A 22,834-nucleotide genomic window follows, 5' to 3' on the forward strand; every position below is an offset into this window, starting at 1 on the left:
TATGGAAATTAATTTCTGGAAGCCACTCAGTGATGAAATATGTAACATATAATGCATTTGTCTGTAAGACAAATGTGTATGTTGGCTGATTAAAGAAGATATATGAACTTCTGAAAAAAAGAAAAGGAAATTATTCTCAGGAACAGAACAGCTAATTATAAAACCAACAGGAAATGAAATGTGTATATTGAATAACTATATAATTTTTCCTAAACAGGAAACCTTCAATATTAATTTCTAATGTAGTTCATATGCAACTCAATATCTAATGACACACATACACTATTGAATTCGTGAAACGTACCACTCTGCTCATTCTAGCCCATTTTCAGACAGATGGTGTTGGGCGTGTTGACCCACTGCCCAAAAGAATCAGAAGGTGGGGAGGTGGGATGAAGAGCAGAAGGAACTCCCTTTGCTGCAAAACACCCCCGAACGCGGCAAAGGGCAGGCTGTTTCCGAAAAAGGATCGTTTCAGTGCACCAGGATACAACTACATTCTGGAGCCAGACTAGGGCAATAACTGAACTGTGGCAATCAACTCCTTAATTAGAAAGGGAATAAAATTAAACTGAGCTGGGCCAGCCCCTACAGCACAGCATTAGCCATTGTGGCAGGGACGTATTGCAAGTTTGACCGTGATTAATCTGATATTAAAAGTAAATCTTGATTTCATTGTGTACCCTAAATGCTGTTTGTAATATGAGACACAATATAAAGGCAGCGAAAGGCCTAGAATGAGTTAAAAATGCACAATTAGAAGTGAATCTAAGTCCGTAAGCCAACTGATAAAAAGCTAAATTTCCATTGTACATTTAAAGTTTTTATGCAGAAAACGTGTGGCTTCTTGCATAGTAGGCGCAGAAAGGTGGGTGGGGGTTGGTTTTTTTAATTTTATTTTTTAGTTAACATAAGAACCTGTCAATCTAAGGAACATTTTTTTTAGAGAAGAAGCAGTTCAGCTTCAAACATTCAACAAGTGATAAATGAGGCTTTTCAAAAATAGAAGTGCTTGCATGTGTTGATGAGACAATATGTGAATGCTGATGAATAAATATAATCTGCCTGAGAAGGCTAAATTTCAGCTTGTCCTCACATGTAAGTTATTTGCATTTCTACAGATGTGTTGATTTTACAGGCCTTATGGACAAGAAAATGGAACTGTTAAAAACAGCTTTTCCCTATTTATGTTTTAAAAAATTACTCGGTTGTTCAGTCAGGTTCAGAGACTTGAAGCAATTGATGCTGTTTGAATAAAAAAGATCAGAGTCCAAATAATCGATCTTATAATCTAAAATTTCTCTAGTCCTTTTACAAAAATAACAACAAATTGTGTATTACGTTCAGGCACACACCCCTGAGACAAGGGCTTTGAAAAGTGTAGATTTCCTGGAGACTTAATGTTTCCAAACACACTCTCATAAGTTTCAGCTTTGCTGAAAGAAGAGATAGTAGGTCTATATCTGTCTTGTAATTCAAGAAGGAAGATTGCGTGATAGCTCAGAATTGACACTTACACATTTTTTTTTTCCTTTTTTTGTTCTACTATGTTCAATAGAATGCATGATGTTCAAAGGATTTTTTGCTTTTCACATTTCTTTTTTCCATTTTCTCTTCCTTCCCATAAGAAAGAGGAAAAAAGAAAGAGAGGGAGCACGCTCGCACTTGCTGCTTTGTGGCATACAAAATAGAGGGGGGTGAAAAGAAATGAAAACAAACAGAAAATTTCTGAAGGTAATAAGAAAAACATTGAAAAGAGATGTTATAAATTTCTGTGAAGTAGAAGTAACTATGATATTTAAAGTTTCTAATTTTAACAACTCCCATTCAAAACCTATATATTGTTTTCTTTGCACATCCGTACCTTTTTTTCCACGTTAGGATGGGATATAAAACCATGTAGTGCTAGCCAAAACTACAGAACTGCAAAGCAGCTGCAGTACACCTTTACTTTTAACTGAAGAAATATGACATATTTGCAGAATATATTCCCTTTTCTTTTCAGGAAAATGCCCAGTGGCAGAGCTAGTAGAAGAGCACGTGTGGACAAGACCTCGTCCTGCCTGTTGGCCTCACGTAAGCTGCCTGGAAACCCCTGCAGCCTCTGCACAGCGGTGCCTGAAGCTCTATCCTCGATCAGCTCCATACCCTGCTCTGGGAGCACACAGCAGCAGCTGGGGAAAACAGAAGCTTAAAATCCTACCGGTCCACATGAAAAAAAAAAACCCCAAAACAAAAAAAAACAAACAAAAAAACCCACAAACCCCCCAAAATCCCAAACTCACCAAAATCTGGGCTCCAGATGGTCTCTGTAAACATCACGAGAGCTGCCCTCCTGCCAGTCAGGAGATGGGGCAATGAAGGAGCAATCTTCCTTGAAACCAACCAAGAACTGCAGAAGGTAATAAAAGGAAAAAGAAATTGATTTTTTTAGTCTGGTGTTTCTCAGTCTGTGTATTCACCCTAGCCTTTCCAACAGTTAAGTGCTGGCTGGCACCTCATCTTTAGTCATGCACTTTACCAATCTTCATGATGTTATACTATTTTCTGTTGTGGTTCTCGCACGTGACACAGCTGGGCAACTGGCACAGCACATCTGCATCCAACTTGGTGGGTTAGAGGTACACTCCTGTCTATGGGGTCCTGGTCCCCCATCAGTGAGAGCCCACCCATACATACCGCAAGTGACACAGGTCCCAGATCCAGCACTCACCCCAGTTTAGGAGCTGGGAATCACACTGCAGTCCTGCAGATCGCAGTAGCCAAGAAGAATCATTTTCAGTAAACTTCAGGTAACGCATTCACACGAAAATATTTTCAGATTGTGAGATGATGCCTGCGCTCTAAGACAAGATGCTTGTGTTTCTCGTTTTGTCGTCTCCGCTGATTTTTTTCTCGTGTTACAATCAAAGCACAGTCTGAGGTGGACTCCATCTTGTTGACCCAGATATACGGAGTGCCAAGGAGAAGGACGCTGTCATTTGTTATGGGGATCAGTGGATACTAATAGCAAGGAGGTAACAGATGACATGTTTTTGCTATTCTTCTCCTATTAGATTGCAGTGAATTATAGTCCGGTCCTTAGATATTAGCTTAAAGCCACCCTGGAAGGCTGTCTGAGGTCTAACCTTCCGGTGAGGCAGAGCAAGCTGTTAAGTCTCCGTTTCTATCAAGAGATGCACACAAATCTGTGCTATGAAGATCCATGGTCATGTTACTTTCAGCGTAAGAAGCCCTGAATTGAAGTTATGTATTATTTTGACCTTTCAAATCTGCTGATATCACATTCTCCCCACTTTGCTTGCTTACTTTGGCTCTTCAGATGAGTGGTCTTTGTCTGACCTGTCCCTCCGTCATTTGCAGAGGTCACCTTCTTGCTTGCACTGCCCTTTGTAGCTGGGATTACTTCCCCTTAATTTGATCCACCTTGTCCATTTTGTAAAGTTCACATTCAACAAGCCTGTTTTCTTTTAAAATCATGACAGATTGTTCTCCTGCACAGTTGTTACTCACGTCTTCATTCATATCTTGAACTCTTCTCTCTCTGGGTCTCAGGTGTGGGTGATCCTTAAGATCAAATCCACTTAGGCGTAGTTTAAAGCAAAAGTTACTCCACTGCTGCGAGAGGAGAGCAGAGAGAGAGGAGAACCCTGTTGTATGACTACTCCTACATCAATCTGAAGGTCAGAGGCATGGGGCCCAAATACACAAGAACAAGAATTTCTTTCATATTGAGAATCTGCTGCTCAACTGTAATTAGTTTCTAGCTCCTTACATACTTCTTAGTAGTGAGGACAAAGAGGCTGGGCCTTTCTAATTGCACAAAACTGTGTTTGTTATACAAAATATTTAAGATCCTTTATTTCATAATTTTTTACTATATTGGCTCACCTACTCCAAGAATACTGTATCTTTTCAATATGCCTTGTTGACACCCTCTGGCTAATATGACAATTCATCAGCAGCAATTCTTTACGTCACAGTTATGGTCTCAGTTCAATAAAACATGTAAGACATGCCAGAATCCTAGAGAAGCCTGGAATAAGAGTTAATATGATGTGCAAATATAGATTTAAATTTAAGTTCCATGCTTTATTTTTTGCCACTATGGGCCCTTGAAACCTACCGTGCTACTGGAATCATTAACAAACATTGCCTGGGATATACACGCTTGCTCAGTAATTGCATCCTCATTTCTATTTCTTATCTTACTCTTTAACCTTCCAGTGTTTGGACTGAAATATCCAGCCTAATTATTATTCTTCAGTACAGGAACCCCATCAGATAAAGAATTATTTTAACACTATAAAACATTAAAACAGAGCAAACGATCTGAGCCAGGGCAGAGGTACAAAGAAAACTGTGCATGTTACTCAGAGTGTTTTCGTTTCTCTACTCTGTTAAAGAATAAACATACATTCAATAGCTTGAGGGAAGGAGATTTAGATGCCATAGCAAATATGAATCAAAGTTGAATTCATCGTTTGTATCATTCTCTTTTCAAAGAAAATAAAAAGATTTAAAATAATGAAATACCAAGTTATAAGGCACTAAGAGAATGCTGTAGGTTTAGATGTAATTCCAAATATTCCTTGTAATCAGCATGTAATGAATAGTCGATCAAAACTGATACCTACTTACCCATGCAATTCCAAAGAAAAAAACCCAAACTTTTTGCCATTTATATGGGAACTAACCGTAAGAAGCGATCTAGTGTAGAGGTGAAAAATTAGCTACAAACCTTTTTTACTTTTCCTCAAAAACTGACAATGTAGGGAATATAGCTTAAAAATTAATGTGACTGATCCTATTTAAGTGTTCTCTCATTAAACTGTATTTTAATATAAAAAAAGATCATCTACCTTTGATAAAACATAGCATGCTTTGTGATTATTTTTATATATAATGTCAGAATTATTTGGAGAACAGTAAAAATAATTTAAAAGCTCTAGGCTGAAAATAAATCCATCTGATGTCATTCTTTCAGAAACCGTCCTTTCCTCTGCTATTGTTAATGCTGTTATTTTGAGCAGAATATTTCACACGGTTCTGATGGCTATCCAAAAAGGCCTAGAAAATGGAGGTTCACTAGCGAAGCAAAAAATATCAGACCCTACAGAACAAAAATAGCCAAAGGTATTAAATGTTAAACCCCTCCCCCTCCCCGTATAAATGAGAAACCTAATGAACTTCAGATAACCTGCAAAATGGTAATAGATGCAAAGGAATTCAGAGACTGTTAATCACAGGCAGCTCAAAAACATCACCTTCGCCTGATTACATTTCGGTAAAAAAACTCCAGGACCTTTTCTCCACTGAAAGTTTATGGAAAAATAGCTAAAGCATATTAATTCTCTTCCTAGGAGCAAACCTTACTTTGGCCAGGGAATAAGATACCGAGTCTGTCTTCCGTGTCTCCCACTACTGCTGCAAGCAGAGCAACTTTTGTACGGTGAAACTTCTGGAAGACCTGCTGTCCACCGGTGCGTCTCCACACTTGGCAATACGGAGAAGGATTAGTTCCTTATCTGTGTTGTTTTAAGTAAGAAAAAGGCATAATGTCTCTGGAACTGTGTGAATAACACAGACCAGTCAATCAACCTTTTGTTCTTTACAGTTTAAGGCCTTCAACTAAAAGGGTTTATTCTCTAAAAATACATCTATATTTAATATGAAGTAATGAGATTTTATTGATGAAAACACAAACAGAAAAAAGAATTGCTTTTGAATGAACTCCTCAGAGATAGCTTTAAACCCAATAAAAATAATAACTTTTGCCATTTACACAGGAAATCAGCTCTCATATTCCAAAAGAAACTTTGCTAAAGCTTTTAAGAAGCCGCGAAACTGAGGTTCAAAATTGTGCGAAGGTTTTTGGTGATACCTGCCTTCAAGATAGAGGCGTTTCCACGGTCAGTGAGAACTGACTGCGAAGAAGAGACAGCAGGGGGTGATGTACAAGAGTGCAAACTTTGGTGAATTAGTATAAGAACTTTGGCATGAACTTCTGGAAGAAAACTGAACCAAGCATTGCAAATAACACTTTTATATCCCTAATTCTATTTTAAATATCACTTCCCTTACAATCCTTACTCAACTGTGAAGCGCTTTTTTTTTGAGTAGAAATAAATAATTTAACAAGTATTCTTACCGAGAAGATGGTTTGATGTCTGTTGAGAAGTCTGGGCTATAATATTGCAGATCTGATTTACAGAAAATAGGTTATCTAATAAAAACTCATTACAAAAGTGACAAGATTGGAAGGGGGGAGGATGGGTCATTTCTCATAAGGAAGTGATGCATTACTGATTCTAACGATATTAAAAAAAAAATCAATAGTTTTCTTATTTTTGCCTTCATCCTAGGCTGATAGATTAATATCACCATCTTTGTTCCACCTGTGCTTCCACTTCACAACTAATACCGAAGAACACCCTGTTTCCCTTTCAATTTGTTCCCACTTACGTGCCACCACCCAGAGAAGATCGATATAGGGGTAACAGCAGCGCCTACCTACATCTGTACCCTACTCTGTAGATTCAGCGAAGAGACAGGTTGAATGCACACCCAGCTAGTCATGAAGACAGTTCAATACATCTGTGATTTAAGCAAATTATACAGAACTGGATAATTTGCTACTTGTACAGAGTTCTTCAGTTGCTCAGATGCCTAAAGCAAGACAAGACGAGAGGAGCTGGGCCAACTCTACTTCAGTAGAGGTAGTACGGGAGTGTAACAGGGGTTCAGTATCATGCCTTTTGGTTTAAAATATGAAATGGACTGTAGAGGGCCACGATGTGAATACTAATTCAGGGTAAGGTGAAAAAATGCTCTTATTTCTGTATTTCCTCAATGTTGGGTCTCATTTTACGTACGACAGTAACAAATACCTGCTCAGTTGTCAGTAACCTGCAGCCTAAGAAACAGATTCTGCCAAGCATTCCCCACTGCTGTAGCCAAAAGCTCTTTAAAAACTTAAACTAGAAAGTATAAGCAACTGTTGAAAAATTAAATCACCCTGACACAAGTCATACATTTGTGTCTTTAACAAAGGTATGACTTTCTCCACGCCCTGTCCTATAAAATACAGCAGCATCTTAGATTTGGAAGGTCAGGAGAAAAAAAAAAAAAAAAGATACATTTGTAGCATCTCCTGTTTCTTCTCCCATCTCATTGTTTTCTGTTTTCTTTGCAGTGACCTGATGAGAGATCATTAGCCTGAAAACTGAGCTCAAACTTCATAATCAGGATTACAATGGTAAAGAATTACTGGGTAACCTCAGCAGAAGGTTCTGCACTTCTTTGCAGTGACGTCAAACAAAGAACGAATTTTTGGACTCATGGAAAATCAGAAAGAAAAGAGTACAAGATCATGACTGGAAAATGAGCACTTGAGAAAATCGGGCTTTCGTCTTCCACAAAAAAAAAAATAATCCCCAAATGATAGAAACAGAAAATTATAGGTTAAGTTTCTCTGAAAAAGAGAAACTATACCTGGAGAAGAACAGAGCTGAATCTGAAAGAGGATCATATATTTCCTGTGCCTGCTTAAAGGAAGGAAGGAATGAAGCAGAGAACTTGGGTTGATGGCAAGCTGAGTACAAGTAAATGGTGGAGGGCAAATCGTTGAGCACTACTTGAAATGGGGAAAAGCTGCATGCTTTTTCCCTTTAATAAAGATCCAGTAAGTCTAGAGATTAATTTTGCCTTCTCACTATAAAGTTATTCACCAGGCAAGTATTTCTCCTCTAATAAAAATTAATACATGCTAAATCTCCAGTGAGAGCAGTTAAACATCATATATTACAATTAATGCACCACCCCCCATTCAGTAATATCACTGAAACCAAACTTCCACATTTTATATTAATGCAATTTAAATAAGCAATCAACAGCATATGGTAATGCTAAATCGAGGAGATGAGTCACCATACAAAAATGATTTTTTTTTTCACACAGAGGAAAGATTAAGCACGTCTTTAGCGATAGAATCATGAGAATAACTTAACCATCAAGTTTAAACAAAGTCCAAGCACATTTGAACAAGATAAGGCCAGCGGGTGATTCAGAAGACTGTGTGTGGGGAAATACTCCGAAACGGGGATACTGCCAAAGAACCGACTGTAAAGGGACCGGATCGTGCCTTTATATACAGGTCTGAGAATAAGGTGTTGCACAGCCGTACCGTTTGCAGAAGTTTGTGGAGACACTGTAGCTTACAGCTACAAAAATGTTTTTGGCACAGCCCCAAATGTTTCCTGTTCCAATTAAGCACAACAAACGATTGAAGAAGATCTGCAGCCAGTCGCTTGCCTAAGCAGGGGGTCGGGATAGGACCAAGATGAGACACTTCCCCTTTATATTTCTTTTCACCTTGAGAAGAGTTGCTGTGGCTACCAAAATGATGAAGAAAAAAAGATCCTAATGGGCAAAATACCTGAAGCTCGTGATCTACGGAGAATTACACTGACTTTCCCAGTTGTTAGAGAATGATGATCAGACTAAGGTGGGGGGAAGCTGAAAGGAAACTCCCTGTTGCTATCAACCTATCAAAGCAGTGAAGATAGCAGCACCAGTAGGAGAAAAATATTAAAATGTTACTAAATTTTGATACTAAAATTTTATATTAAAAAAAACAACAATAGCAACAACAACAAAAAAAACATCCAGACCCAACAAATAACAGGAAGCAGTATTTTACCTGTTTCCCAGGTTTCAGTGCCTGGGAGCAGATCCCTGGTTTGGTCGTCTCCTACTTGTCCACCCATGACTCCCACGTTTGGTCCATTGCTCCCATCTTCTCACCAGGACTGTCCGTGTCTGGGCTGTCAGCACCTGACTGCGCCCAGCTGGCTGTTAGGTCAATATAATATGCCTGAGCATCTGTCCCTTATACCCTTGAATTTTTATATCAACTTGAAATAGAAAAGATTTTAACACAAATATTATGCAACAGCTAGCAGCAAATGAGTAATAGGATAACCTTAATGAAAGCAATCAACAGTAAGTCAGAGAGCTCAGTAGACATTTATATGACATATATGCCAGAGAAAGATTTTCATGTAGGGGAAACCGTAAATAGGAAAAAACTATTCATCATGGTTAGTAAGTATTTTTACAGCAGCTGGGGGGGGAGGAGGGAGAAAAAGCCTCAACAGAAAGCTGTTAATGAAGGATAAGAACTATCAGCTCCAGACCTACAAAAAGATTTGAGATGAAGCATCACTTGCTTCCCTTTCGTACATCATTCCACCACAACCATATGTTTTGCATTTTTTTTTCCTCCTGTCACGGTACAATATGTCATAATAACCAGGGTGATAATATAAAGAGCACGTAAAGAACAAGTATCCTACCGTCCTTATTTCTTCAGATTTTGTATCATTTATTTTTGAAAAATATTCACATATTTCTTCCACATATTTTCATTTATCCTGACAACTCTTGATTAGACACAATTCAAATTTCTCTGGGTTGGCCAACAAAGTACTCTCCCTGATCATTTAACATAGATTCTGTTACAGAGTAACAGTGTAAATATGGAAGGTAATTTATGAGAGCCTCCAGTACGTTATTCTTCATCTTTTTTTCCTGTTTTTAAATAAAGTGCTAGCTATAACATAAAACATTTGACAAACGACCAGAACATAACCAAGTTCTGCTAAGAGCAAACTAGAGACCTTACTGCTATGAGGAGTCGACAGCCGTTCCTCAGTATGGAGCTCGGGGGGGGTCAGAGCATGGGGCAAACTATACCTTGTTGGGCTTCACAGCTACCCGAGTCAACTTGCCAGGGACGGGGGGGGGAAAGATATCTCCTGTGCTGCTCCTGCAGGCATAGAAAGCGGACCGAAGACCCCATTTTGATAATTTCCATCAATTTTCTCCCAAAAAACTAAATACTGGTGATCTGAAGGTCTTGACGTGAAGTCCAGAAGATGAGAGCAAAGGCCTTTCCCTTGTCCTCATAATTTTTAAATTGCACAGTTCCTCTTTACCTTGTATGATAACTGTTAAGCATCCTGGATAGACTAAACCAGTCGCTTCAAACTGCCTGCACATCAAATCAGTGTGACCTCGGTACGCGTAGTGCTGCTGCTTCCCCCTGCACCCCTTCCAAAACGTTCAGATCTCCAAGTGCTCAAATGTTATAAAAAAAGAAGCCAAATCCTGATCTAGTTATAATCGGTATAATCCCACAGAAATATTCTCAAAGCTTTTATAACAATGCCTGGGTTCAAGGTGGAAAGACTTCGGCAAAACCCACTGTCTTCAGATGCTAAAACCTACGCTATTTGATAAATTGGGATTTAGTTCCAATTAACAGGTTCAGAAGCGGGATGATTAAAGCAGAGAAAGCTCAGAGAATAATCAGCACTAATTATACTAATGCTGCTAGTGTAATTAATCAGTTTTGCAACCTGCAAAATTAAGATAAAGAGCTATAAGATGTAGAGATGAAAAATCACTACTTAGAAACTGCGGATGGTCGTTATCCAAAATAACACATTAACGCCAATCGCTCTTGGGGATGGTTTGTCTTTTGTCCCCTTTCTCCTGGCTGCTAGAGGGAGACAGCTGCTCTCCTCTCCCACGCTCCTCTGCCCATGGCTGGGAGAGCGGCCACAGGAGCCTCTCCAGGGCCAGCCACAGTTGGTCTTGCCCTTTTTATCCCATCTTCCTCCTACTGAGACTTGGCCATATCCCTGTCTCACGACCAGCAGGTCGAGGGAGGTGATTCTGCCCCTCTCCTCCGCTCTGGTGAGACCCCACCTGGAGTACTGCGTTCAGTTCGGGGGTCCCCAACATAAGAAGGACGTGGACCTGTCGGAGCGAGTCCAGAGGATGAGGGGGCTGGAGCACCTCTCCTACAAAGACAGGCTGAGAGAGTTGGGGTTGCTCAGCCTGGAGAAGAGAAGGCTCCGGGGAGACCCTACAGCAGCCTGCCAGAACCTAAAAGGGGTTTATAAGAAAGATGGAGACAGGTTTTTTAGTAGGGCCTGTTGCCATAGGACAAGGGGTAATGGGTTTAAGCTAAACGAGAGTAGATTCAGACTAGACATGAGGAAAACGTTTTTTACACTGAGTGCGCTGAAACACTGGCACAGGTTGCCCAGCGAGGTGGTCGATGCCCCATCCCTGGAACCACTCAAGGTCAGGTTGGAGGGGGCTCTGAGCAACCGGATCTAGTGGAAGATGTCCCTGCTCGCTGCAGGGGGGTTGGACTAGGTGACCTTTGACGGTCCCTTCCGACCCAAACTGTTCCATGATTCTATGATTCATCTCGAAGCCCCCAAGTGGGCTTTTGGCCACACAGCTAGTCTTGTCTCTCTGTGTCTCTCTTTTTTTTTTTTTTTCCCTAATATATGTGCCCATCTATTTTATACTGTTCTTTCTCCAGCTACAAGGTATCATGCTTCAGGAAAATTCAGATTACCCCCAAAAGACATTTCCATTCCCTAGTTTCACACTTCAGATCACTATGAGATGTCCTAGCAGAAAAAGCAGGAAGACTGAGAAAGGAGGAAGTCTCACATCAGTCCATAACACATCACAGGAATATTAAAGTATCCCAGGCACTTAAAATGTCTCCAGTGACCTAAAAGGACAAACAATATTAACCCAATACAGGCATTCATACCCATATCTACGCACTCAGAGAACTCATGTGACAGACTGTGGTTGTTTATGAAGGTATTTTTCAAGAGCATATAAAGTTCTCTCACTCTATGCACTAGTAAAATAAACTATAAAAATAATTTTACAGTGACATGAAAACTATAAATCATAACGACAAAAATTCATGGATGTATCTTTGTCTAACGTGCTGTCCTTGAGCCCTCCTGTTATGCTTATATAGCAAACACTCTCAAATTATCTGTGATTTTACATATTAGCTGTAAAGTGATGTTTGGCATAATGGATGAGTAAGTAAAAACTGTTCATCTCAATTGTGTTTCAACATTAGTTTTATGTTGTCCTGGCCCGTAAGTTTAAGGAGTATCCCTAGCACTAGTTCAAAGTAGTTTTTGTGATTTAATTTTATATTTATGTCTTTGCTCAGCTGCAAGAGATTTTTCCAATAAATAAAGAGAGTAGCTATGAATCTTACATTACAGCTGTAAATTCTTGCAGCAGGCTACATTTTTAGTGATGCAAAGGCTGGTGCTCGTGGGCTCTTTCACGATAAATATATCAATGTCCGTCTAAACCCCCTGGTGGAAATATGGCTTCAATTTTTTTCTTAAAAACATGGATCAATCATTGTTGCCCTTGCCTATTCTTTTCTGTCAAACGCTTCAAATGTGTTGGAGTATCTGTAAAAAGTTTGAGAAGCGCTTTGGCTACATGTCTTACAATCCTACCGTATAACAGTTAAGTTCAGTGCGGCTCTTGCTCGCTTTCTTGGAGATATAAAGGGAGCTGATCCGCACTTAAAGATGAATGTGATTAACGACGATCCCACAAATTCAACAGACTTTATAAAGTAACGTAAGGGCTTTTCTTGCCTGCAGAACACCCTGTGATCAGGATCTAACCGCTCCCTATATCATTGGGCTCGAGGTTATATATTCCCTATTGCTGGAAGAAAACACTGAATGTCCTACCAGTAGACAGAGAGAAGAGCTATAGGTTGACACACTCAATTAGATTTTTTTCCAATTTAAATTGATGGTAATTTTGTGCTTGGGACTACAGTGTCATTAAGAACATTTTGAAAAATAATTTCGGAAACTTCCTGTTTTACTGCACTGGCCAGAAACATTTTTTTCTGGGCTTAGTGGATTTTTTCAGTCTTTTGTTAGATGAGTAACTCTTCCTTACTAAACAAAAAGGCAATTCCAGACCAAGGAGACCTGGCAGCCGGTAAGAATTAAACACGTAATTCTTTAATGTGGTATTTGGGTCTTGCCCACTAGTAATGAAGGAGAACCAACATCTTTTCTGATGTCTAAGTCTCTTATCAGAGTTGCATCAACCCTTGAAGGTAGATTACAACAGAACTCTCTTAAAATTCAAGAAGTTTGTGACTCACTCAAAGGAAATTGCAAAGGAGAGAAAGACAGGAGTGAGCGAGCTTCCCCTCATGTGAAGTTTGCTACTTTAGCTTTTTTGGCACCGACACACTCACGTCTACCTGAAATGTAACGTGTGGAAGTGGCTTTGATCCGTTTCTCTCTAATGATCTGTTCAGTTAGCAACCTTGTCATGGAAATGTGACACTACCGTCTTGTTAATGCTCACCTTATGGAAGAGGTATTCTTTGAATGAAAGCATCAAAGATGTTCCTTAATCTACTTTAGGGGAAAGTCTCTATTTTATGGCCACGTACACTAAAAAATTTCAGTATTTCAAGCTATAGTATTGCATAGCTGAAGCCAGCACAATATAACCCATGAGTGATTGCCTGGACAGCCTCAGAGATCCCAGGAACTGACAACACCTATTTGCAAAGCAATATTATCACTATTTGCTTTGATGAGTAAATGCTGCCTTTTTATCAAGAAAAATCCAGACTGATTTATTAATGAAATTTCTTTGCACTCATTAAAAAAAAACAAAAAAAAAACCCAAAAAACCCAAACCAAAACACAACATTGTGAGTAGGAACCGAGCGCCTGTGTCACAACATGATCAAAAAAGCCTGTCTGCCCTGCAAACAAAGCATCTTTCGAATGAGAACCCCCTTCCCGAGGCGAGAACCATGTCATGTGGAGCCTGGGTAAATAAATGTGTGCCTGGCACAGGAGAAACGCACCCGCCGGGAGCAAGAGAGCTGATGGCCTGACGTGCAACCTGCCTACCAGCCATCCGAAAAGGCAGCTATTGCGACAGACTGTACGGCCACGTGGGAGACAAGTCTTTTGGAGGTAACGGTGGCAAATTACGGACTCTGTCCTTGAATAATTCTACCAAAGTCAGGGGATTGCCATCTCAATATGAGTGCACATATGCATCAGACTTACCTGAAATTATGCTCGTGTACAAAATCCTTCTCGATTGCGTCACATGGAGTTTCATCAAAACAAGTCTGTATGAGACTCAGACTAATAAATAGCACGGCTTACAAAGAGAGGACGCACTGCTTCTTACAAATAAGAAATTATTATGGCTTCTTAAATGAGTTGTCTATGATACACTACAGTGAAGCGATTCACGTAAGGAAGATTATAATCCTCAAAAGTAACTTGTTTAAGCAGCCTTGTGATGCACCAAGACACAGAAAAAAAAGAAAAAAAAAAAAAACCAGCCCCAACTGAAAGCACTACCAGGGCTGCTAGCAGGGCTATGCTGCACTTTAATTGTAATTGTGACTTTTCTTGGGCCACATCGCACGGTACCGTAGCAGTCACTCACATTACCACGCGGGGACTCATTCTGGTTTCCAAGTGTGCCCCTTGCGTGTCCTTGTCCCTGCAGCAAATGCGAGTATTTCGGGCGCCATCATCACTCCTCCTGGCTCAGTGGCAGAGGGAAACACTCATGTAAAACACCATAAAATATCAGCAGCAGGTTGCAGAAGGCAAATACAAGCTCCACAGCACTTGGAGCCGCTGCAGGTTTTCCACACACCAGTAGAGGTGATGCTCTGGAAAGGAAAGGCAAGACTTTTGGTAGCTTGCCTGGTCTGAGCCAGCCTCGTACAACCCAAGCTGCCTCAGTTCACGCCGCAGTGACAGATGCTAACATCTATCACAGGTGCTTGGCATTTTTTCACGTCAAAATGTGCCACAGGTGGCTGTGATCATCAGCTAATGGGACAGCAAAAGCCCCATCTGCAGGGCTCCCCGCGAGATGGTGGGGCAGCTCTGGGCAAACAAATCGCACCTTCGTTACCTGGTGATGAGGCTGTTGCTGATGGGATGCTTGCTGCAGCAAAACCAGAGTAAAACTAGAAAGAAGAGATCGCAAGTAGACTTGTACTATAGTTTTGTTTTACTCGGCATCAGTCTCAAAACGCTAATGTTGCGTCGGTTAAGCGTAGCATAACTTAAAAAAATATAACATAAGCATAGAAGTACTCAGAATTCCAGTTCCAGCCTGTTCATGGGCTAAGCAGAAATATTTCTAAAACAATTCAGCTTAGCAAAAAGCACACTAAAAATCATAGTCTGTGTGTGGGTATTTTATGAATAATAAAAAAATAAATTAGTGGCATGAACTTCTTGCTGTGAACTGCTTGCCTGCTTCTAGCTGCTAACTAGCAGATGTTCACATCTGAACCTGCTGTTTTTCACATATTGCCTTCATCCAGTAAGCTAATAATATAAATGAACAACTATAGCTGAAATATTAGTTAATTAGCAGCTACCCTAAACATTATGTGGCAATAACTATAGCCAGAGAAGTAAGATAACTTTGTAAATCTAGACAGGTATGTAAGTCTTATTTTGTGCAAAAGAGAAAATGAATACTCAATAGCTAAAATATAAAAATACGATAAATTTTCAGTTTGCCTGTACTTTTGATTTTGCTAATACAAAGGATGGGAGATAATATTTCGTATTAATCCACATCACATGTCTATTGTTTTAGGCAGGCTGTTCTCATACGGAGCCTCAAAATCACTACCCAGCCCGTTTCCAAGGGACTGGCTGCCCCAGCTGCAGGAGAGCAGGATTACACAAAAGACATGCTCAGGACCATTTTTGAAAATAAACCCGATTTTGAGTGCTGAAGAAGGGAAAGGTGGTAATTGAACATCTATTTGCAAATGCTCTCAGAGAACAAATGTAGATATGCCAGTGGCACATGATGTTAATGCACAAATATAAATGCCAGTACATAGATACAAAGAAAATTATGTCGATATCCCCAAGTGGCTACAATTCAGCGAGATGTCTGTATTGAGATGTGAGCGACAGCCAGGTGAGATGACAGGCACTGGCAAACGAAGTGCACAAATTTCAGGTGCTGGCTCCGACCTGCTGGTTTGTGGCCACGAGCCCTTACTGGGAAAGGTCCAACATGCAGCTGCCATGGTTACAGCTCATCCTCTCCCCTCGAGATGACTTGTTCTTTTCTGTGCGCTATGGGAAATGCACAGACAGGATACAAAATGAGTCTTTTCTTCCCTAAATCCATGTCCTTGAGTACAAAGCAAAGCAAGCTTATGCAGACACCTGACCGTACTGCTGCCTCCTGGCCAGGACTGAGTAAAGCTCATTTTAGCACAAAAACGTCTCCGTTCAAAGGATCGAGCCATAAAAAAAGAAATTTGTTATACATGTAATACTTAAATAACTTACTTTCCCTCCAGAAATAAAATGGCTTTTGCGGATGGTCACTTCACACGGATTTCCGAGTGTCTGTTGCAAGACTTGTTCTTATAAACAGGTCAAAAAAACCCCCAGCAACAAACATGCACCTTCCAACATAAAAACTGATTTCTCACCAGAAAAAATTTACATACCTCTTAAAAGCAGTTTAGTGATAAACACACAAATAAAAAGCTTTAATTAAAAGAAAGATGTCCTGAAGAACGTAACTACTAATTACATTACTCAAGCAGTAAGAAATAAAAAAAAAAGAGATGCCAGTTTATGTACTCATTGACTTCAAATCTGTCCTCAGTTAGACCTATGAGGAGCACAGCTGCTGTAAGGGTCCAATGGGGGCAGACTTTAGATGACATAAATTTAGATTTTTCCTCTTAGCAACTTAATAATCATGAAATTATATAACAAATCTATAAACCAATTACCAAATGTCAGAAGGTGCCCTGATTAAAACACACGCATCCCCTGGAACGTGCCATATTCACAAATTAGCCATGTGTTATTTATAGCTCCTCAAGGCACAATAATGAAGAAAGTGGTAATGAAATCTGAAAGCCCGAGTATCTCCCTTATGTTTGAAAGCAAATCCCATGAGACCCATCTGTAGTCCAAACTGGGGGGGGGGGGGGGGGCGGGCAGAAATCCTTTCTAAACCAAACAAAAACCTACAAACAACCTCTCCCGCCTTTGTAGTTTCATATTTGGCATTTCATTTTTAAAATGATTTAAGCTGCAAATTAAAATCCTACCATCCTCTTTGCTCCCACACATCCATTTTATCAAAATGATGTTTTGAAATTCCTTCTTAATTTTTATTCTCCAATGCTGCAACCCAAATGCTTAAAAAAAGACAAGATCCCTCTTTATGGGTGCAATTTGCATTTGCAAAACCTAAGTAACAGTATATGCCTCGTTCTTTCAACGTGCTTCCTTCCCTGCTCCACTGCGCCTGGCCCTTCACGGGAAGACCAAGGACACCTTTACACCTCTTTCTGTCCACGCAAGGCTGAACTCGTATGCATACTACTTCCTGCTGCAAGTTCCCACAGTGATATTACTCACGGTTTTAACTCAAAACTCTGATCACTTCAACCGTCTTCCCAGGCACCGAAATCCCCCGGCATGCAGCTCTGTTTCCATTGCCATAAGTGGTGGCTGGTAGGGTCTTACTATGTGACCCCAGCTCACGTTCTTAATAAGGCATAAATGCGCCTACCCTGTGAGACACTGGCTTCCTTCTTCAGGGATATACACCTGGTTCCATATACTGTTTTCAACATCTATATGTTAACATTTGTAAGGCCTTCGCTACGTTATCTCTGCCTCTCTCACTTGCCGCTCCACTCAACGCTGACTTTTGGCTCTCTGTATTTTTGTCCCATATTTTCTCTTTTCATTATTGATCGGAATTCTTATTCTGCTTCTCATGTAAGTTTTTCTTCTTAAAAATCATGTATTAATGTTCTTTTTTCTTCTTTACTTATGGTAATATATACATGTACTACATCATATGCAGAAAAGCCTTTTTGAAACATATGGTAATTACTGCACTGAAATATTTTACACTCATCCAATTTGGTGTAGTCAACCTGTAGCATTGTAAGACGTGGTTAATTCATCATGTTGTAACGTGAGTGCATAAGCACAAAACAAGGATAAATGAAGGAGACTGCCTCTTTTTTTGGCACATGAACCAATGCCCAGGAACTCATGGTGGGTCTGCCTTGTTTTCACAAGGGATGCAAACACCGCAGAACTGCCAAAAACAGTTGAAGCTACATCAGAATATTTAAATACGTCTCTAATACTTTATCGATAAAATAATCGGTATCACTATCTTTCAACCCCCCAGCTCAGTAACATCATCCTCCTACTCCAGGCTTTTCCACAAGATCTTTCACCTATCCATCCCCCCGTCTACATTCCAACAACCAAATGAACAGCAACAGACCCTCCTCCCCAAAATTCGGTCAGAACACGTTGCCTTCTGCTTTTCTTGCCTCTATCCTCCTCCCTTTGACTGGCTTTTTCCCCTTTTTCTTTTAATCTGCCTCTCTCCCCCCCTTGCATGCGTTAGCTATTTTCTTGTGTCGTTAGAGAACTTATTTCAGGCAGTTGAAAAACTCTTGGAGGCATCTGAAGGGGTGAAAAATAATACTAGAAGCCAGGAGTTGCATCTTTATATTATTTTTGCAGACCTGACTCTTAGCCAGAGGGTTCGCAGATGGCCTGAGTTGCCAGAACACGTTTTGAATTTAAACAAAATTACATTGGCTCTTGTTGGGCTGCTGCAGTAAGCACAGTGACCTCAGGAGCCATTTCTACCTATGCACTGTGTTCAAAGGTGAACTGCGTTAAGGTTTAATTTACTTGATTTAAAACTTCTCTGTACGTAAGAGAAGCGGATAGTAGAAACAAGTCTAAAAAAAAATATCAAAATAGTTCTTATCTTCCTTAACCTCCTTTTCTGCAATTTTTTTGACCTGTTCTTTATTATTCTGGCTTTTGAAGAGCTCCGAGATATATGTTTTTGAATTATTTCTAGTTAATACAAGCCTCTGACCTTTGCCTTTGAAGACAAATGTGTAGCTGTAAATGGCAAAATAACAAAAAGCAACCCCCAAAATATTTCTGTGTCAGCTGGCTTCAACCACAAATACAAAGCAGGAGACTTCCATGGGAAAAAGTCTCCAGAACATGATTCCCACAGAGAAGCAGTAGCTGAGCACAAAAGCTTTGGGTTTTGGATTTTAGAGTTTCGTGAATATTTTAAGCTAAAAGCAGACTTAAGCCACCACTCCATTTTGGATTGAGTAGTTTACAGCCTGTGGGTGCTTTAGGCTTGTGGTTATTGTCCCTTATGGCTGGATGGCGTCTTAGCAAAAACCACCTCATCGGTGCTAACTACTCAGCGAGCACGTTGACAGACCTCTAGTCAACAGGAGGAGTTTGCTTAGGTCAGATGTGAGTTCAATACAGGGGATTTCTGTCATGGGGGAGACCTCTTAGGGCTGTCTCTCCATCTGTTGCTAATAAAGGATTTTTCCTGCTTAGTTTCAGAGCTGCCCGACAGGAGGTTCCCGATTCTCCCGTTGGGAGACCTTTGTGCCAGCTAATGGACTGCCCTGTCAAAAAGAATTGTGTTTCCTGCATTTCCCTGCCTGCCCCCAGGCTGATTTCTTTTTTGTGACTTAAGAGTTGAGCTTTCACACTGAAAGCCGTGCCTGGCTCTATCAGCTTCTGCTCTCTGGAAGAAGCCCGCAATAACGTGCAAAGGCACTGTCCTACTGCGGGAAGCTTTCAGACCGCCTCTGGGTCCGAGAGGTGACGTGCGCACCGTGGTTATGTCCTGCCACAGCACTTGCAGAAACCTTTCCAGATTTTCTTTTCGGCAAGGGATAGGGGAGTCTTTCCAGGAAGGATCCCGCTTTCCAGGAAATCTCTTCATGCCTTTTCCAGCCGGTACAGACGCACCGTGTCCTGATGGCTCGCTCCACGCTGCGTGCAACCATGCCCCAAGGGCTCTGCCCACATCAAGGCAGCCTGCAAATGTCTCCCCCCAAGAACACCCATCGAGTCATCGATGCGAGGACGATAATAAATCAAGAAATGTAGTCAGGGACCTATTCTCGACTTCAGACGACCTTTGGCATCGTTCAGCATCGTGGTGTTGGCAGAGACAGGAAGTCTCTCTTTTTATTGAGAGGTCAGAGTTCAAGTATCTTAACTTCAAATTTTAAATTGTCATCGTAAAACCATGCTTTTGCTATTTTGTTCGTTCCCAAATGTAATTACCTTTTCTTTCCAGGACTGAATGGAGATGCTAGGTGGTAAAGATTGTCTTTTGTTAGCAGAAGCAGACTCTATAAGCTATTGTGTTGTTAATTTTGCAGTTATCTTGGCTTCCTTAATATCATTTAGCTATTTCTTTCTTTATGGGTACCTTATTGTGCTTGATTCTGTTTCACTTTGAATGTCCATTGATGTTGAGGATTTAATGCATTTTTTATCATACTGTGCAAAATGCTGATGGAATCTTTGTGCAGACTCTCTGGCGACAGAAAAAGGTTATTATTATCGTCCCCTTTGTATTGTATCTCCAGAAATCTATGCAAATGCTTTGTAGCCACCCACTTTGCAGAGGAGCATGAAGAAATCATTTTGTTTTATTCACTACAAAGGCATTTTTTAAGAGATGTGTCTTTATAACTGTCCTTTTTAAAATTTGTGCATGCATAATGCATTGCCTTTAGAAGGGACTAGAATGATTTGCTCCAATTATACATACCTTATCACTCAGGCTGCTTCTTAGCTCAAAGGTGAAACCATCTACAGTAAAATCAAAAAGTCTATGTTAGATTTGAATGTAGAAGGAAAAGAATTTCATTCACTGAGGGCAGTGACGGACGAGCCCCATCTGCAGTCTGTACCGGTCATCCAATTACTCTGTTTCTGGCATTTTCAAGGACGCTAAACCCACCCAGACTTTTTACGACCCCAATCCACCCAATCCTCAATCGGTAAAGGCAGAGAAGAAAGAGCGAGCTCCTTTCCCCCCCACTCTAGACAGTTTCCATGCTTCCATTAGTTCAAACTGCTTTCTATCTGCTATCTTGACTTCTCAACAATCTATGGCAAGGATCAGCAACTATTCAAGTTAAAAGGTGGTTGACTAAAAGCATTCGGAAATACTTTTATGTAAGCACCAGCTTCATTCCCTGTATTCCAGCCAGCCAGCCATGCAGCCATTCCCGATTTACAAACGAATAGCAGCTGGATATTAAGACGTAGTTGTGATATCCATATATTGTCCATATGCTCACTTTGAGAAGCTGAAGAGACTTCTGTCTTTGAAACAGGATTAAATGAAAATAATTAAATAAAAGAGCAGAAGACGAAACCTGCTGTCTAGTGAGTCTATTTGCTTATTCTGCTCCATATTCCTACAAATTGACTTTGCAGTCAGGACACATGGGCTTTGAATAATTTTCTGCCGTTGCATTTTCCCTGCTGCTAAAAGTAACGTGGTTATGATTTTCAATAAACAAATCTGCTCTTTTGTCTCAAGGTTTGTGTACACTCTGAATGCATTTGTGACATCAGATTTTTACTGGGGAAATGAAGAACAGCCAACAACCCACATTCCAGAAAACCTAAGCAGCTATGCTAGCCATCTTTTTGAAACACTGTGTGACTGAAAGAGAGAAAAATCACCATCGTATTCATAAGACATCCAGTACAAATTGGGAAGTGGGTGAAAGAGGACTTTCATACTGAGACTGTCTCCAATTACCATTCTTCTGAGCATGGCTTTATCAATTTCGCACTGAGCCCTCCCTCCTGAAGATGTTCTCAGGCCAAAATTTAGAAGGTGACTGGCAAACACAGGAGGTCAAAATGAAGCAAAAGAATCACAAAAAGAGCCTGTGGAAGAAGCCTTCTGTAAAATAAGAAGGACCCCTGGGCCATATTAGATTCTCCTTTTCTCTTTTTTTCTCTTTAATTCTCTTTTATTTAGACAACAATTTCTATTCCCCTTCTTTTGAATCTGTGCGACATGCAAACTCTGTGCTTGGGTGTGGGTAGGCTGAGAAGTGTAACTGTGTGTTGTTAGATCTGCTGAAGCTGGGAGGCACATCTGTAGCGGGGAAAACCAGTACTTTTATAAATTACACACAAATACAACGTCCAAAAACTCATGACGGGTGAAACGGATCACTCCCATCACCAGCCCTGCCCATTACCGTGTTACGACTCCTTGGAAATAGCGCTCCGAGAGCAAAGCTATGACATGAATTAAATAGGGTTTCCATTTTTACATAAGGCCTCAACGATGCAGTCAGAAATATTTGTCATATTCAGTATGAGCTTTTGAAAAAAACCCTTTCCTGAGTTCATTACCTTCACTTTTCCAGATGCATTTAGATTATGTGTTTGAAAAGAGCAACACTTCCTTCCAGCTGCAGCCCAGAAGAACAACAAAATCATTTCTGAAGAAAAATCATATCTACACGGGCTCTTCGCTGCCTTTTTATTCTGTGTCTTCTTCCTTTCAGGCAGTGACAACAGCTGTAAGTGAAGCAAGTAGAATTTACCTCTTCTGCAGTAAAAACTTACCCCATCCGTCAAAATCATATTGTCACTTGCTCATGTATTGTATACTGTTAGTTTAATAGTTAGGTAAATATTGCAGTGTCTGGATACTATGGAAAAATATATTTTTAAAATGCATGCAATAATAAAAGACAGTAATAACACTAGGAAATGCTTTTAAGGAAACTCGGGTCCTATAAAACTCTCCTGGCTTCAGGTGCTATTACTGGCTCAGCAGAAGTTGGCTCTGACACCAGTGAAAAAAGGAGTTGGTGTCCCAATTCTTTAAATAAGATCACTAAACAGGACTGTTGCTTTTGCTTCAATTGGACTGGCTCAGAAGAAAATCCCATACAGGAGAATCTCCCTGGAAAAAGTAAGCTAACAGTTTGTAAAATATCAGCTGTAACAGCTACAGTTTCTATTTCTATTAAAGATTATCAATATTTTTATTAAAGATG

General features: G+C 40.3%; 1 long non-coding RNA gene across 1 annotated transcript; it reads right to left on the bottom strand.

The window, feature by feature from the left end:
- Nucleotides 1-8,313: 8,313 nt before the first annotated feature.
- LOC142030161 (uncharacterized) lies at nt 8,314-22,326 on the bottom strand. The gene is made up of 3 exons (XR_012650115.1): nt 22,182-22,326; nt 20,569-20,609; nt 8,314-8,853 (listed from the first exon to the last, which is right to left on the bottom strand). It is a non-coding gene; the product is annotated as an uncharacterized LOC142030161 (long non-coding RNA).
- Between the last annotated feature and the right edge of the window lie 508 nt (nt 22,327-22,834).

Source organism: Buteo buteo, chromosome 1 (assembly GCF_964188355.1).
Source record: "Buteo buteo chromosome 1, bButBut1.hap1.1, whole genome shotgun sequence".
NCBI lineage: Eukaryota > Metazoa > Chordata > Aves > Accipitriformes > Accipitridae > Buteo > Buteo buteo.